The 7,384-nt window shown below is 40.9% G+C and overlaps 2 long non-coding RNA genes across 2 annotated transcripts in view; both read left to right on the top strand.

Moving 5' to 3' along the window:
* Positions 1 to 262, top strand: part of LOC134729132 (uncharacterized) — a 37,210-nt gene extending 36,948 nt beyond the window's left edge. Inside the window, exon 3 of the long non-coding RNA XR_010110053.1 lies at positions 63 to 262. This is a non-coding gene — a long non-coding RNA (uncharacterized LOC134729132). The remainder of the gene's footprint in view (positions 1 to 62) is intronic.
* Positions 1 to 6,952, top strand: part of LOC117975974 (uncharacterized) — a 44,141-nt gene extending 37,189 nt beyond the window's left edge. The window contains exons 2-3 of the long non-coding RNA XR_004666441.3: positions 271 to 3,042; positions 4,433 to 6,952. This is a non-coding gene — a long non-coding RNA (uncharacterized LOC117975974). The remainder of the gene's footprint in view (positions 1 to 270; positions 3,043 to 4,432) is intronic.
* The last annotated feature ends 432 nt before the right edge of the window (positions 6,953 to 7,384 follow it).

Genomic DNA, 7,384 nt, shown 5'->3' on the forward strand with positions numbered 1-7,384 from the left:
TTAGTTAGTCTAACAGGATTGTATTCTCCTGCAACTAACGGCATTCTATTTATAACCACAAGTCCCCTTAGGGTCAACTTTTAAGAAGCCTTGGGCAGCTATGTCCTTCCAACCAAACAGTCCATAAGATCTTCCCCTATTTTTTCCAGAAGCTTCAGATGAGACTATCACAAAGAAAAGTATGGACATATGTGACAAATAGAGATTACAAATTAAATTCTTACTGTCCAACATGAAAAACTTGACTGTCCTTTTTTTCTGTGTGTCCAGATATACAGGGAGTCCACGGAGCCTCCCCTGCAAGCATCAGTACAGAAGTCGATGATAATCTGGATGCAAGCCCAGGAGTGTGGAGTCCACTGACTCAGAAGACCTGCATCTAAGGAATTGGCTGTTCTTATCCTTAAGAATGATGACTGTGTTTCCAATTCCAGTAGACCCTTTGATGCGTTCTGAATAAATATTCCTTTTGGAATTGAACTTCTAGAGCCCTTAACTTTGGCCCACTCTAGTTTTCTGTCTGTTTTTTTTTTTTTAATTTTTTTTTGTAAAGATAAGGTCTTGCTTTGTTGCCCAGGCTGGTCTTGAATTCCTGGACTCAAGCAATCCACCTGCCTTGGCCTCCCAAAGTGCTGGGATTATAGGTGTGAACCATTGTGTCCGATCGCTCTCTGGTTCTTCTAATATCATGATCCCAACTCTGTTCTTTATGTAAATTTCCCTGATCACATGGTTGCATCTTGGCATTTCAAAATCCTTAACAGACTTTGTTTTGTTTGAATTTTACAATGAACTTACATGACTAGGCATGGTCCCCAGTTCAGTTTTATAGACAAGGATTCTGTAGGTCAAGAAGTGAAACACAACCAATAACAGCAGGTGACAGGATTTAAACCTGGGTCACTTTACTTATTTTTTTCTACTCTATCATTATGTGAATCTATCCTACCTCTGCAATGACAGATGGCCCTAGAGCAAGAACACTTCCTTACATCTGGTATACAGTCAAAAAGTAAAAATTCCACACAAATAAATATGGAAAGAATTTTTACCTGCTCCTATAGCTTCCTTTCAGGGACCTGGCACCCACAAATGTTGGGTAACAGAAAGAGGACTTATGTAACTTAACTCAAAGCAGAAAAGTTACAGAGACTGTCTTAGCATAATAGAGCATGGAGTGGTCATGCTTGGATGTGCAAACTGTCTGATAGCCTTGCACATGGCTTGACCCCGAATTACACTAGTGGGGCAAGTTGCCTGGGGCAAAGCAAACTTATTGGACCCAAAGCTCTCATTTGAGAATTTTGTTGCCTAAAAGTTATAAAATATCAGCAATTTCATATGGTTCAGCCTAATATTTTATCACTCTTCCTTTTTCTATTCTAAAACAATAATTTTTAATAATGTAAGCTATACACATACATGCTTTAAACATACAACACCCTGACTATCATACAGTGGATATTTCAAGAAGTAAATGTTCAGCATGTCTTCACCCCCACTTGAAGACATAATGTATGTATTAGGCTGTTCTGGCATTGCTATAAAGAAATACCTGAGACTGTGTAATTTATAAGAAAAGAGCTTTAATTGGCTCACGGTTCTGCAGGCTGTACAGGAAACATATTGGGTCTACTTCTGTGGAGGCTTCAGGGAACTTTGACTCATGGTGGAAGGTGAAATGGGAGCAGGCACCTCATGTGACTGAAGCAGGAGCAAGAAAGAGAGAGGGAGCGAGGTGCCACACACTCTTAAACAACCAGAACTCTCTCTTGAGAATTCACTCACTGTCTTGCCGTCAGCACCAAAGGGATGGTCCTAAACCATTCATGAGAAATCCTCCTCCATGATCCAATCACCTCTCACCAGGCCCTACCCCCAACACTGGGATTACAATTCAACCTGAGATTTGGGCCTGGACACAGATCCAAACCCTATCAATATATTAGCCAGACACTTGCAGCTGTATGAAGAATACCCTGGTTACCCAGCTACAAATGCAGAAGTTATTGATAAGGAAGGGGGGCAGGGAAGTGCTGGGAGGAGAAAGGCAGGTCTCTGGCAAGGGCTTCACCCCGGTGCCTGTGCCCACAGACCTAGGTAAGGGCAGGCACTCCTGCCTTTGCGCCCAAATGTTGCATTTCCCAAGACCACCCTGGCCCACCACGCCCCCATCCTGTGCCTATAAAAACCCCGAAACACTAGTGGGCACTCACACAAGCGGCTGGACGTCCAGAGGACGTCAACAAGAGCACGCCGACAGGCAGACCCTGGCAGGCCATCGACTGGCGGAAGGACATGGAGTTTGGCTGCGTGGTTGGAGGAGAGCCAGGCCGCTAGGTGGCCTGACTCCAGGAAAATACACCTTCCCACTCCATCTCTCTTCTGTCTCCCCTGTCTGCTCACAGCTACTTCCTCTCAATAAAACCTTGAACTCATTCTCCAAGCCCACGTGTGATCTGATTCTTCCGGTACACCAAGGCAAGGACCCTGGGATACAGAAAGTCCTCTGTCCTTGAGATAAGCCAGGGGGTCTAATTGAGCTGACTAACACAAGTCGCCTACAGATGGCAAAACTAAAAGAGCACCCTGTAACACACGTGTGCCCACTGGGGCTTCAGCTGTAAACATTCACCCCTAGACACTGCTCTTGGGTTGGAGCCCCACAACCCAGCCGTCCGCATGCTCCCCTAGAGGTTTTAGCAGTGGGGCACGGAAGAAGCGAGCCACTCCTCCTGTTGCACACCCTGCGGGTGGCGCAAGGGAACGTTTCCTGTTTCATCATCAGGGATATTGTATCGGTGTCTTAAATAACACTAGCATTTTGACATATTTGGAGCTGCTACTGGGCCAGCTCTGTTTCCAGGCCTGCCTTTCAATCTTTTCCTTGCTTCTGGCATGAGTTACCATCTCTTTTAAGAAATTGGTTATGCATTTGAAAATACACGTAGCTATACATACTTTAAACATATCATTTAGCAAGGATGCTCCTTATCGGACCGTCTTTCACGTTGCTGGGAACAGAGAACACGACAGTTCCAGGTGAGCGAAATAGTGTGATCTCATACATGATGAAAGCTGAGCAGGCAACAGCTTTTCCATAAGCAAGCATTTCAAAATGTATTTGTAGAAAGGCAGTAAAAGAATAAGATGCAAATCAAGCTATTTTTAAACCATCGTTTTCAGGGCCGAGGAAGAAATTATGAGAATGAATTAAAAAAAAAAGATTATAAGGTCTTTAATGGTGTTTTTAGTTGAAGTAATTTAGAGATGATTAGGTATTGCTATTTTTTATTCAATTCTTTAGAACAAAAGCTTACAGAAATAGAAAGCTTTGCCATTTCTTTTCCCCACAACTTTAAAAAGTAAAGAGTGAGTGTTGGGTCACAATAACCTTCTTTTTTAGTCTCCTTTTTGTGCAAATTCATCCACCATCAAATTACATTGTACTCCTTCCTCCTCTGTGACTACCTGTGGAAGAATGTTTATGTAAATAAACCCAAAGGCCTGTCTTTTTGTCTGTTGCTCTGAGTAAATGGTGCAAAATAGATGCCTTAGTCTGGTGATTTGATTTAATACAAATGGATCTTGTTAGAACACTTCTTTACACCTGAGATATTGGGAGATTTACTTGTAACCTTCCTTGCTACGTGAACAGCAGTAGTATTTGCTGTTTCTAAGATGTGTTGTAGTTTGAAAGATTTTGTTTGTATCATGCCAAAGTGACTGCATTAAGAAGTTCCTAGTTGACTGATTAAAACAAAACAAAACAAAACTCCTTTAATCATTCAGCTGTTTGACCTATGCTAGTGTATAGGTGCTATACACAATTATATATTTTGATGCTTTCTGTTTTATTATGTGGCAGTGTGTAGTCCCAGTATTTATGCTAATTATATCGTTCTTTGGAATCCAGTTTTTCTTTTTGTAAATTTGGATTAAAATCTATCATGGCTCCTTTCAAAGAAAGCACTAAATGTAAATGGAGGGTTCTTTGATACCATTAGAGGGATGGGACTGAGATCTCAAAGAAATAGGCTGCACTGGCTCTGGGGTGAATGGGTCCTATGACTTGTAGGGCTTCAGAGTAGGACACACAACTCTGGGGCTAAAGCTCAGGACATTGGCCATGCAGTTGAACATTTCTGCCCGTTCTTTCCTGGTCCTGCCCTGTGCAATTTCCAGCTTCTGTAAATACATATTGAAGGTATGTATACATAGCAAAGGTGTGCCAAAGTGTACAGTTGCTCAGATTATTTGCACACCTTGGTTTGGCCCTGGCCAGTTGAAGGAGTCATGAGGAAATACCTTGCTGCGATGACTTCTGTCATTCATTTCTCTGTGTATATTGGTACTAATTGATTTTTTTTGGCAGAGTTTAAAGTACTTTTGAACTTTTCCCCTTTCTTCTCTCCTCTGCTTCTTTTTCCAGACTGTTTCCAAGATTGGATGAAGAGATTCAATTGACAATGCTGTGAAGAGAGGGATTTGGAGCATGTTGGGGGAGGTAGTGTTGACTTCCTTGTGCAATCTAGGATTGAGTGGGGGATGCAGTTGGAAGGCAAGAGAAGTAAGACTCCTCCATCTTCCTGGTCCAGAGAAATTATGCTGGATCCCCCTACCCTTAATGAGAAAGGGGGTGTTTGTGTTTCCAGCATCTTTGAGATCTGATTGCTAATGTAGCTACCTTTAAAGAATTCTGCTATTTACAATAAAAGTGAGATCTCCCTCCTCCATCCTGTGTTACACAGCTGGGGATTGCACCATTGTTCCTGGCACCTTGGCATTGCAGGAGCCTGCCTTTGACTTTCTTTCCTCTCCGCACATCTTCTATTCCTGCTGCTTCTCTTTTCAGAAAGTGCTGAGCTTCTAGGCTAGTGTCCCTCCCAATGGATGAATATTCAGCAGAGAATGGAGAGCTTTCTACCGTAAGAATCAGGATGTGGCTGTTTATAAAGTTATTGCATTTTTTTGAAGAGTGGCTGCAATTAGTTTTGGTGTTAGGCAGCAAAAACCCCAAAATGTTCTTTTTGATTTCGTGTTGCTTGCATAATACAGATACCCATTTACTGGAAGAAATCTTCACGGGTAAGTGTATGAGTGTGTATGCATAAGTGTGTGTGTGTGTGTGTGTGTGTGTGTGACTCCACATATATTCCTAGAGTGCCTTCTATATGCCAGGCATGGTGTTAGTTGACATATGTAATTGAGAGTAAAACAGTCATGATCTCTGCTCTTAACCAATTTACAATCTAGGATAAAACAGACCTTCCATGTTCAAATCCACAATGACATTAATTGCAATATGATCATTGTTGTGTTTGAATAATAGCTAAGAAAAGCACAAAGAACTTACAAGGTGGCTTAACAGAAGAACTTCATCTAGCTTAGAAGTCTGGATAGCCCCTTTCTAAGAAAGCGGTATGAGTAAGGATGAATAGGAATAGGCCAGATAAAATACGAAGCCAGGAGTTGGAGGTGGACACGGGGCAGGGAGGTGACATTGTACTGATGGAGAGATGTGGAGAGCTGAGGAGGCTGATGAATGTAGAGAAAGTTGAAGTGTCACTGGATTGCAGTTCTTGATAGGTAGAAGTGTTGTATGAGGGGACAAAAACAAGGCCATTGGAAAGGGAAGTTGAAGATGGTGGTGGTGGTGTTTGTGAAGGTATTTATATTATTGCAGAATTATCTGAAGTGCAGTTTCCAGTGTTCACCAAATTCATGGTGTGACTGTGGAAGTTGGTGCTTGAGGTGAATGATGACAACTATCAGTGGGTATCAGGGTAAGGAACTGCTGGGCGAGGTGTTGATGGTGCATCCAAGTGATGTTAAATCTGCTTAGCATGGTGGTAGGGTTGGGTGAAAAGGAGACTATGAGTTGAGTGCTAAATTCTTTAAGGAGTGACCAAATGATTAAGTGAGGACTGGAGGGAGAAGAAGATCTTATTGTCAACTACTCAAAGGAGCAACTTACAAAAGAGAGTGCAGTCATTCGTCTGCAAGTGGCATTGGGTAGTCAGGAGGACGTTGCCTTGGTTCTGATACTGAGATATTTGGAGTTTGATGGAAAATATATCCCAGCCCCTGCTTGAGAGGAGAAGCAGTATCCTTAGGGGACAGTGGGTTTCAGTGAAGTCGAGAAACTGTGGTGTGTGTGTGTGTGTGTGTGTGATAACTTTGAGATAATGATGGGTTAGAAACATGTAGATTAAGGTAAGAAGAGACTACCCTCAGGCATTCATCTAAACTTTGAATTTCTTCTAGAAACCTCCTCTCAAGTCACAGTCAAGTGATCCAGCAATTGCAAAATCACTCTCTTCTAATGTGTACCATTTCACTTGGTAGCTCTTTCTGTTCAATAAATGATACTCTATATAATAGACACTCAAACATTCTAGTATTTTCTATGCAAATGTGTAGAAAAAAGTGTTTGGGGGTATGAAGTCAGGGTAGGTAGGCTGAAAGATTATTTTATTTATTTATATTTGTTCCTGTAGTGCTCATGTGATTTAAAATACAAAAATTAGACATATATGTTGGAAAAGTGCATCAAAACCTGAAAAATTAATTTACAAACATTTTATGATATGGTTGGAGTTACGAATGTAACTTGTCTGAAGATGCTTCCTGATCATTGTGCTTCATTTTCTTCTTATTTGTACTGTAAACATTGTACAGTTTTTATTTGACAGATGAACATTAGCACTGAAGAAGCAAATTGAATAAAATATAGGCATTTAAGTTAATTTAAAATGTAAGTTTTATTTTATTTTTGGATGGGGTCTTGACTGCATCCTGAAAACATAGCTGGTCTTTTTATTACCTTAGTGTAAGCTGTGTAGTCAAAAGAATAGTGGGAATGGTCACTGTGTGTGAGTATTGTTCCCGAGGTAAATTCTGTCCTAGGCAACTACTAACCAAAGGATCTTTCAGAAATACTCTCCCAAACCACTGCCCACTGGATAGCAAACACAGTATCTATTTTAGAGGAAATTATTGCATTAGATTAAAATAGTTAAATTGTCTTAACATGCCAGGATCTTATCTTTTAATGAAAACATTTTTTATTAACTTTTTTTAAAGGAGGACAACTGCTCTTCAGATTTCTCCCATGAGAACTGGAGATTAAACTTTGATTTTCCTCCTTTTATCCTCCCCGACAGAAGCTGTATATTTTGAGGATAACCACTTGGTTAAAAGCAAAATAGCCCTAAATAAACACACATACCTCAAAATGAATGAGCATTTCGGGTATAGTCTTAGATTTCACAGTGTCAAACTGACTGGGTTGAGAAAGCCACCAGAATTTCATAGCTCAAAGTTCAGGTTTTATACAGGATTTATATGTCCTGTAGAATATTTTGTTTGTTGCAGTTTGAAA

This window comes from Pan paniscus, chromosome 16 (genome assembly GCF_029289425.2).
Source record: "Pan paniscus chromosome 16, NHGRI_mPanPan1-v2.0_pri, whole genome shotgun sequence".
NCBI classification, from domain to species: Eukaryota; Metazoa; Chordata; class Mammalia; order Primates; family Hominidae; genus Pan; species Pan paniscus.